Source organism: Oncorhynchus clarkii, unplaced genomic scaffold, assembly GCF_045791955.1.
Source record: "Oncorhynchus clarkii lewisi isolate Uvic-CL-2024 unplaced genomic scaffold, UVic_Ocla_1.0 unplaced_contig_3365_pilon_pilon, whole genome shotgun sequence".
NCBI classification, from domain to species: domain Eukaryota; kingdom Metazoa; phylum Chordata; class Actinopteri; order Salmoniformes; family Salmonidae; genus Oncorhynchus; species Oncorhynchus clarkii.
This window is the reverse complement of record NW_027259600.1, coordinates 2,364-12,896: the sequence shown is the minus strand read 5'-3', so window position 1 is coordinate 12,896 and position 10,533 is coordinate 2,364. Positions and strand designations below refer to the sequence as shown.

At 43.6% G+C, this 10,533-nt stretch overlaps 1 pseudogene; it reads left to right on the top strand.

Moving 5' to 3' along the window:
* Nucleotides 1-2,318: 2,318 nt before the first annotated feature.
* On the top strand, nucleotides 2,319-10,025 carry LOC139400414 (protein NLRC5-like; annotated as a pseudogene).
* The last annotated feature ends 508 nt before the right edge of the window (nucleotides 10,026-10,533 follow it).

Sequence of the window (10,533 nt, the reverse complement as noted above, 5' to 3'; positions counted from 1 at the left end):
GGGGGGGGGTGCTAAATATTTTTTATTGTGAGACAAACAAGAAATAAGACAAAAAGACAGAAAACTTGAGCGTGCATAACTATTCACTCCCACAAAGTTAATACTTTGTAAAGCCACCTTTTGTAGCAATTACAGCTGCAAGTCTCTTGGTGTATGTCTCTATAAGTTTGGCACATTTAGCCACTGGGATTTTTGCTCATTCTTCAAGGCAAATCTGCTACAGCTCCTTCAAGTTGGATGGGTTCCGCTGGTGTACAGCAATCTTTAAGTCATACCACCGATTCTCAATTGGATTGAGGTCTGGGCTTTGACTAGGGCATTCCAATACATTTCAATGTTTCCCCTTAAACCACTCGAGTGTTGCTTTAGCAGTATTGTTAGGGTCATTGTCCTTGTTATGCACGTGAGTGAGGACCCAAAAGCGGTTTAACAAAAACAGAGTCCTTTAATGTCAAAACACAGGGAAGACATAGATCCTCTTCAGATGTATATAATGGCAAAATAGACAACCCGCAGAGAGGGCGACAAATGAATCATAAAGTCCTTCTGATATTTACAGAAGAGTCCCCCTTCTTAGCAGCAGAGGAGAATAGCTGGGTTAGAGTCCCCTTCTTAGCAGCAGAGGAGAATAGCTGGGTTAGCGGCGACAGACTGCTGGTCTCTCTGGGTAGGCGCGGGTCGTAGAGGACAGAGGTACCTGATCACACGTAGCATCAGATGAACAGGCAGATTCCGACAGGACAGGACAAGGGTGAAGCAAACGAGACGATAGTTTGGTTCTGGCATGAGAAACTCAAACGAGAATCTGACAAAGACAGAAGCAGGAACAGAGAGAGAAATAGAGACCTAATCAGAGGGAAAAAGGGAACAGGTGGGAAAAGGGTGAACGAGGTAGTTAGAGAAGATGAGGAACAGCTGGGGGAAGGAGAGGAAGAGAAGGTAACCTAATACGACCAGCAGAGGGAGACGGAGTGAAGAGAAAGAACAGGAACAAGACATAATATGACAATACATGACAGTCCTGCTGGAAGACTGAAACAGGTTTCCCTCAAGAATTTCCCCGTATTTAGCACCATCCATTATTCCTTACATCCCCACAGCATGATGTTTTCGGGGTGATGAGAGGTGTTGGGTTTGCGCCAGACATAGCGTTTTCCTTGATGGTCAAAAAGCTGACCAGAGTACCTTCTTCCATATGTTTGGGGAGTCTCCCACATGCCTTTTGGCAAACACCAAACGTGTTTGCTTATTTTTTTCTTTAAGCAATGGCTTTTGTCTAGCCACTCTTCTGCAAAGCCCAGCTCTGTGGAGTGCACGGGCGTAAAGTGGTCCTATGGACAGATACTCTCTTATTAATTCCCTCCTTGCCTTTGGTGGGCGGCCCTCTCTTGGCAGGTTTGTTGTGGTGCCATATTCTTTCCATTTTATATAATGGACTTAATGGTGCTCCGTGGGATGTTCAAAGTTTGGGATATTTCTTTATAACCCAAACCTGATCTTTACTTCTCCACAACTTTGTCCCTGACCTGTTTGGAGAGCTCCTTTGTCTTAATGGTGCCGCTTGCTTGGTGGTGCCCCTTGCTTCGTGGTGTTGCAGACTCTGGAGCCTTTCAGAACAGGTGGATATATACTGAGATCATGTGACAGATCATGTGACACAGATTGCACACAGGTGGACTTTATTTAACTAATTATGTGACTTCTGAAGCTAATTGGTTGGACAAAATCTTATTTAGGGGCTTCATAGCAAGGGGGGGAATACATATGCACGCACCACTTTTCTGTTGTTTATTTTTTTTGAATTCTTTGAAACAAGTAATTTTTTTCATTTCATTTCACCAATTTGGACTATTTTGTGTATGTCCATTACATGAAATCCAAATATATATCCATTTAAATTACAGGTTTTAAAGCAACAAAATAGGAAAAACAACAAGGGGGATGAATACTTTTGCAAGGCACTGTACAGGGGGATGAATGAGCCAATTGTAAACTGGGGATGATTAGGTGGCCATGACAGTATAAAGGCCAGATTGGGTATGTAGCCAGGACACCAGGGTTAACACCCCTACTCTTACGATAAGTGCCATGAGATCTTTAGTGACCACAGAGAGTCAGGACACCCATTTAAAGTCCCATCTGAAAAACAGCAGGGCAGTATCCACAATCACTGCCCTGGGGCATTGGGATATTTTTTTAGACCAGAGGAAAGGGTGCCTCCTACTAGCCCTCCATCAACAAATCCAGCAGCATCTGGTCTCCCATCCAGGGACTGATCAGGACCAACCCTACTTAGCTTCAGAAGCAAGCCAGCAGTGATGCAGGGTGTGGTGAAGGTTTCTCTGGAAGAGACCTGGGTACGTCTGCGCCACAAATCCCTGGTTAGACCAAGAGACAGGGCTGATTGACGGCTGGGCCCACCAGAGCTCCAGGAGGGGGATGTGGAAGACAGGGTGACCGTTGACTCCCTCCTGGGTTCAGAAGCCCGGGTCACATTGCTGTTGGGCCAGGCAGGGTCAGGGAAGACGCTACTAATGCACTGCCTAGGACAGCGCTGGGCTCAGGATGTCTTCCCCTCCTTTCACCTACTGGTCCTGCTAGAGTTCCGCCAGCTCAACCTCATGGCTCGGCCGCTGTCTCTGATAGAGCTGCTTTTTCGCTTCTTCCTTCCACCAGAGGGTGGGGAGGAGGAGGGTGCTGCTGTTCTTGACTTCATCCTCCACAACCCTGAGAAAATATGCTGGATCTTTGATGGCTACAATGAGTTTCAAACTAAAATCACCCACTCAGGGAGTCTGAGTAGCCCGTTCGACCCACAGTGCCCTCTACCCATGGCAGAGCTGATATCAGGGTTGTGCAGTCGCATGATCCTCCCAGGATGCACCCTATTGATTACCTGCAGGCCTCGGGATGTGACAGATTTGGAGAGCTCTGTGGACTGCGTTGGGGAGCTGCTAGGCTTCAATTGGCGCAGTGTGAAAGAATATGCTGAACAGTACTTCCAGGACAAGGACCTGGATCTAAAGGAGAAGGTAGTCAGTCACCTACTGGCCAACCATCACCTCCTCACCATGTGTTACCTGCCAGCTCTCTGCCATATTTGCTGTGTGTGCTTGGATCACATATTCTCCAGAGGCGGATCTCAGTCCCAGGCTTTGCCCCAACTGCCAACCACCCTCACCCAGGTCTACCTCCAGATCCTCTGTGCCTTTCTGAGCCAATGCCCAGGGAGGGTCATGCCCTTGTTGCAGAGTCACGGGGCAGAGGTCACACAGCTGAGCTGCATGGCCATGAAGGGTCTGGAGGACAGCAGGATCGTGTTTCTCTCTGAGCGGGTTCCACCAGACCTGTTGGACTTCGTCACCAAGGCAGGTCTCCTCTCACAGGTGGACCTGACCCATGAGGATGGATCTAAAGGCCAGGGTTACACGTTCATGCACCACACCATGCAAGAGTTTATGGGTGCGCTACACATCATGACCAGCGAGGACATCACAGAGGCCCAGCTTAGGAAGAAGTTGAACCTCAAGACCCACTGGACCATGAAATCAGACCCCAAGACGGTCTTCACTGATTCCCTCCACCTCTATGTGTAGGGCTTGCTGCCCCAGCCTGCTCTCCTTACCTGTTCCAGCTGGTTGAGGGAGCAGGGGCTGTGAGGTGGGTAAAGAAACGCCAGGCACTGGTTCTCAAATTGCTCCGGAGTCTGGCAGTGAGCACCAACCTGACTGGGCCCAAGGTAGTGGAGCTGTGCCACTGTATCCAGGAGACCCAGGATGCACACCTGGCCAGGGAGGTGGTGGGATCACATTCATGCTTTGAGCTAAGGAATATCACGTTGAACCCTGTAGATCTGGATTCCCTGGCCTTTGTTGTATTGTCTGCTGGAGTGGAAATGGGGCTGGACTTTGGAGCTTGTTCTATGGAACTAGAGTGTCTAGATATTCTACCCAGCTGCCTGCACATCGACTACCCAATGTGAGTTCATGACTCATTTATACACTGTGTACTAAACAATAATAATCCTGCATGAAACTACATTTAATTTTTTCAATCCCTCAGTTTTCGAAGCCGCAAGTATGATGTCAGATTTGCAGATAAACTGTTTAGCATCCTCCCCAGACTACCAACCCTGAAAAGATTTGAGTGAGTCCTTCTTAACTGAGTAACTCAGTTTTGAAAGGACCAACTTTCAAAGTTGTTTGTTTGTGTGTGAATGTCTAAGTGTGATGTGAATAATTATGCTTCTCTTCCCCAGGTTTATCTGTGGTAACCTCACTGATGTGGGAGCTGCCAAACTTGCCAGAGCCCTGGAGAGCTGTCCACAGATCACGGAGTAGTAGATGTAAGTAGATGATAAGTAGATGTAAGTAGATGATTATTCAATTACCATAACAACCAAAGATTATTACCATGACTCTAAGATTTTATAGACCCTTTTATCAAGAACTAACCAAACTTGGTAAAAGATACAGTACCACTTTTGCCATGGTATAGTTGGTCTGATACTGTACTGAACAGTTGTCTGTTTGACAGCTTCAGTGACAACAGCCTGACCGACAGAGGAGTCGGGGAGATCGCTGACCTCATTCCGAAGCTGCCCAGTCTAGCCTCTATCTTGTGAGTGTGTTGTTTCCTTGACTGGATCATATGTGTTGATCCTAGCCCTTCATGTTTATTAAGTGTAGCTTATTTCTATATTTGAGCAAGCTTGCATTTCTGTTAAGAAGCCTGTGTGTGTTGTATGTTTCCAGGCTGGGGAAGAATGGCTGCTCTCTGGAGATTATCTACACCCTTCTAGAGAAGATGACTTCCTTCCCCTCCATCCAGGAAGTCTATACTGAGTATGTTTTCAGACTTGACAATACCCACTGGGCACAGACGTCAATTCAACGTTCATTCCACATTGGTTAAACGTGATATTATTGAAATGACGTGGAAACAACATTGATTCAACAAGTGTATGCCCAGTGGGTAGAGACTTCGTTAACTGACTGCAGTACTGAGAAGAAATGTGCATACTTTATCAGAAATGAAGAAAAAAAACAAGTATTGGGTAGTATATACCGGTAAACTATGTTTTATCTCTCTTTGCAGTGGAACATCAACGTCCTGTTTTTCCCAAGATCAGACATATAAGGGTGAGTTTTGTGTTTTAGTGAAGGGAAATAAAAGAATGTGCAACTTTCATTTATTTTTTCAGTGTTTGGTGTACCAACAGGCCCATGCAAATCAAGCTAATGTTTCATGTTCTTGTTGAGAGAATGTTGCTTTTGTTTCATTGTTTTATCTATACCACATAGGGAAATCTACTGTACTGTATCAATCAGCCTCTCTCTTATCCATTTTTCTCCCTTTCTATTTGTCTCAAGTTCTAAGAAAAACATTGGACTGACTGTCAGGTATGATATTCTCTGTTTGGTTCCTATAAAGAGCTTTTGAATACCAGGAGTAACATTGCTGTTGTTTCTTCCCTCTCTTTATGTGTCATACAGCCTATTAAACTGCAGCTTGAGTACCGATCAGATGACTAGACTGTCAGTTGCTAGCGAGAAGTCCTGGCCTCACTCTCCTAGAGTAAGTACAAATGTACCCAGTGTTCTTGAGCAAGTCACATCACACTGTGGGTAAGGACACTAAATATGTCAAGAGAATCTGACTTTCTGTTTGGTGTTATGTTGTGTCCCCTGCAGTCTGTCAGAAGACGACATCAAGGCTGGTACTCTCAAGGCCCTGACTGACTCTCTACAGAAGCTGAACATCTCCAAACAGATTGTGTAAGACTGATCTTTTATTTGAAGTGTTAGACTTTTGATAAAGTCATGATCTTGTGCCTGTCCCGTATTATGTTTGAAACTAGTTATGCTGCCTAATACGGTTATTGTCTGTGTCTTGACAGTCTGAATGACAGCCACATATCTGTTGATGGGCTGATGATTCTGACCTGTTTCCTGTCTGTATGTCCTGATGTGGTTCAAGTGGACATCAGGTATGTTGTGCATAACACCCTTTATTTTCTTAGATAAAGCCAATATAGACAGCACCCTTGTTGTGTGCGTAAACTGCAACCAGACTAAAACCACTACACTACCCCATCACTTCCTGGTGGCTTCACTATTCAGAGGGTGTCTCCTCTGTCAAGGGGTTTGCTGTAGGCCCAAACCAGACGTTTTAATCATGTAAGAAATTATGATACTACTGTGGTCCCTATTACACAACTTTTTTTTAGAATGTCCTGTAAATTCCTCTCAGACCCTTCCCACTGGGCTCAAACGTCAATTCAATGTCTATTACGTTGGTTCAACGTAATTTCATTGAAATGACATAGAAACAACATTGATTCAACCAGTGTGTGCCCCGTGGGTTACCACTCACTGTTGTGCATTTTCCCCATACATCCCCATGACAGGCTGCAAGACCCTGTTCTTGTGTCCATGCTTTTTTCTAGGGGATAGAGAAACACCAGATTTCTAAGAGACTTTGGTGTGTACAATATTGTGGATAATGATAATGATGTGGATAATGTTTTCTACTGTAGGTGGTATGACATTGTCTCTGCTTTCCATCCTCTTTTCCCATGGTCCCTGTGTGCAGTCTGACGGGCTGTGCTCTTCGTCCCCCTCACTTGGACCGTCTGTGTGAGAATCTGAGGGACTGCTCTGCTCTGACTATGCTGGAGTAAGTGTTCTCAGGGAGAGGCTTTGGAGTGTGAAATAGCAATAAGGATAATTGTTGGTATGCACATATTCAAGGACCTGTTTGTTTTTGTTTATACCCCCCCCACCCCCCACCGTTGTCAGTATTTCCAATAATGCTTTGGAAAACAAAGGTCTGAAGAAGTTGTTGGACCTCTTGCCTCAGCTTAGCAACATACAGGAAATCAAGTAAGAATTTCTATAGCAACTCAAATGTATTTTCCTTTTATTCCTTTTTTTGTCCGTTTTTTTTCTTAAAAGCTTTTTTTCTGACCAGGGAGTTTCTGTATACCCTCATTTTGTTTTAGTGTCAGTGAGAATGCAGTCAGCATGGAAGGAGTTGTGCAGCCTAGCTGGAACCCTGTGCTCACACAGGAACACGAGTGAAGTCAATATCAGGTATTCACATCCCATTACTGTCTTATACAGACCAACACTTTTGTAAACAAACAGACATGCTTGAAACCGGCATGGTAGAAAGTGTTTGAATTCATGTCTAGTAATATGTTTGCATTTGTGATGATTATTAACTATAAAACTGTTATATTTATCAGTCATGGGGGGAATAAGAAGCTGTTTCTGAAATTCCTCTCCAGTAAAATGTAATAGAGCAACAGAGTAATAGCAATATGTTGCTTTCAAAATACCAATTCTATGACTCAGTAAGATGTTGTAGTCCTAATAACCGTTCACTGAATCTCTGTCATTTCAGAATACAATCAACAGGATTGGAACAGTGTACGAAACTCAGGTAGGACACAGAACGATATGTAACTTTTTGGGCGACCCGACCAAATTCACATAGAAATGTGAGTTATAGATCTGTCATTCTCAATTAGAGCTTTCGGTGGCGCGAATGCATAGTGCAAAAAGCCACAACATTTACTACTAGAGTTCTGCGTGGTTAAGATGAAATCATGCATCAAATTATCTTGAGTACCTGTAGCGGTCCTGTGGGTGGGTGGTTGGGTGGATGCAACTGTTCTGTGGGGGAGGGGTGGATGGGTGTAGTGGTCCTGTGGGGGGGCTATTCTACTTTACACTTTTTCTCTTGTAGTTGTTCTGCATCTTATTGAATGTGTGAGTGGGCGGGGCTCGGGCTGAGGGAAATTGGGATGAGGGAGGGGACGGGGTGAGGGTGAGGGTAAAGGTCTAGCATCCTGCTCTTTTCTTTTTTATTTAAGTTCCTCTGTCAATATAAATAAAATAAAACAAATTGTTTCACAAAATTTGTATCTATTATTCTCATTGAAAGCAAGTCTAAGAAGCGGTAGATCTGTTCTATGTGCTCTATTTCTATGCTTCCCGTGTTTATGATTTGTTTTTGTGCCTTTTACTTTTGGTTTTGTACACCAACTTCAAACAGCTGAAAATACAATATTTTGGGTTATGGAAAATATATTTCACAGAGGTTTAGATGGAACAATTATTCTCTACACTATACTTGCTTGTTTTGTCACATAAACTGAAATTAGACAAACTATTAGAGTTTTAGCAACCAGGAACCATAGAGCATCTTTAACTGAATTTATGTCCCATTCACTTAACCCTGAAATATAATCCCAAACAAATTTTTGTTTTAGTCTAACTCACAGTGATATCCATCCCACTGACATGAACAAGCTATGTAGAAGACTGGTACAGTGTCCCAGCCTACTGGAGCTAGAGTGAGTTCTACTCTTACCTCTATCTCTGTCAGTGTTCTGTCCCTGTCTTTCAGGGTTTACTACAGTATCTGGGGCTGTGTTCTCTTCTCTCTTTATTCCTTACCAGGTTATACGTTTTCCTCCTTCCCAATTCTCTGAAAATATTCTGCCTGTTGTCTGTTGTAGTTCTTTTCTCAGCAGTCTTCAAACATAGTATTGTGATATTATCAGTTTCTCCCATGGATCCCTGAAAGACGAAGCTATTGAAAATCTATTGAAGATCCTGCCTAAGATGAAATCTCTTCAGCTGCTTAAGTAAGAGCACTTCACCCTGCTCAGTAATGATAATCTCAGGGTCACAACACCGGTAAAGTTAGAAAGTGAATGATATTAATTTCTCATCATTCTCCTTCGCCTCCCCCCTGCCTCCCACAGTATGAGCCATGTCCAGATGTCTACGGATGGAGCATTGTTATTGGTCAGATCTCTGATAGACTGCCATCGTGTCAGAGCTGTGGAACTCCAGTATGTATGGCTCAGGATGCTCAGGTCACAGCTCATTCACGTGGTTCATAAATTTGGTTTTATATAATATATATATATATATATATATATTAACTGTGTTTACATTAATACCTTAAATATTGATGTGCTTTTAAGGGCACAAGGAGAAGCCTTCATCAAGTTTGTCAACATGAATGCAGAACAAGCAACTTGCAGGTGAATGTGTTTTATCTGCTTATGCTGTTCCCACATATAGAAATGCCATATTACATTACATTACAGAAATGAGGTTGTAGGTTAATTGACAGTTTTTTTTAAAAATCGGTCACATCTTATATTGAGTTCTTTCAAAACTCATGTATGTATGCCTGCCTGCCTGCCTGCCTGCCTGCCTGCCTGCCTGCCTGCCTGCCTGTCTGCCTGTCTGCCTGTCTCCTCTGCAGACTCTCTGAGTACACACTGAGCAGTGGGGATGTGGAGATACTCTCTGGGATCCTGGAGCAGTGTCCTCATCTGTCTGACCTGGAGTGAGTGCCTGTGTCCTCTCTCCTCAGACACATCCCTGTACCTGGGTCACACTGCCCACATTTTAGCAAAAAGAACAGTGTTTATAAATGATGATGTACTCACAACTACTGCACTGTATTCACAGAAATACTTTACACTACTAGTGACCGAACTGTGTTTTCCCTCGCTGAAAATTAGGGTTACAGTATCTTGGCAGTTTTTCTACCAACTTTTCTCGTTATGGATATTAACCCATTCTTTTAAACGGTGAAGTTTATCCAGTAACCTTCTGAGAGACGAGGGAGTGAAGAGATTTGTGGATTCTCTGCCAAGGCTGTGGATTGCTAGCTCAGTGAAGTAAGACTCATTACAATGGCCTATCTTCCTTCAGTCCGTACAGTGAACTCCATTACGGCTAGCGCTGTCTTGTTTCACCAAGATAAACGTCCGTCAATTTACCTCCCCTGGTTAGCCCCTAAACAAACCTTATACAATACTGTTTTATCAGTGGAAGCAGATGCATCTGTTCTATCTTTGTGGGGGTTAGTTGTGCTTTCTTGTACAGCTGTGTTCTGTTTTTATCTGCAGTCTTGATGATAACAGACTCACTCAGATGGGGGCTCTCTACATTCTGAACACAGTGACGACCTGTGAAAAGGTGGTTGAAGTGGATGTAAGGTAAAATCTGTTGAACAATGCCATATTGACAAAGTTAACATTTACTTGTCTAGAACCCCCATATAGCAGTGTTCCCCAATAGGAGGTCCGCGGGTCAAATTCGGCCCACAGGTGATTTTATTTGTCTGAAGTTTTTTGAGCACATATTATTTTAAAATAGTTTTTGCTGTAGTACATAAAAGATTGTAAAATCACCAGGAAATCAGCTCAAAGTGATTTTAATTTAGGAAATCTGTTCCAAATTATTCCGACACATAAATAGAGAGGCATTTGTGATTGTATCCCAATGTAATCAAGGTTTGAAATGATTCCGTTTTTGTCAAATACTATATCTGTTTGGGATGCTGGTACTAAGACTGCACTCAACGAGCTGTATACAGCCATAAGCAAACAGGAAAACGCTCATCCAGAGGGGGCGCTCCTAGTGGCCGGGGACTTTAATGCAGGGAAACTTAAATCCGTTTGACCTAATTTCTACCAGCATGTTAAATGTGCAACGAGAG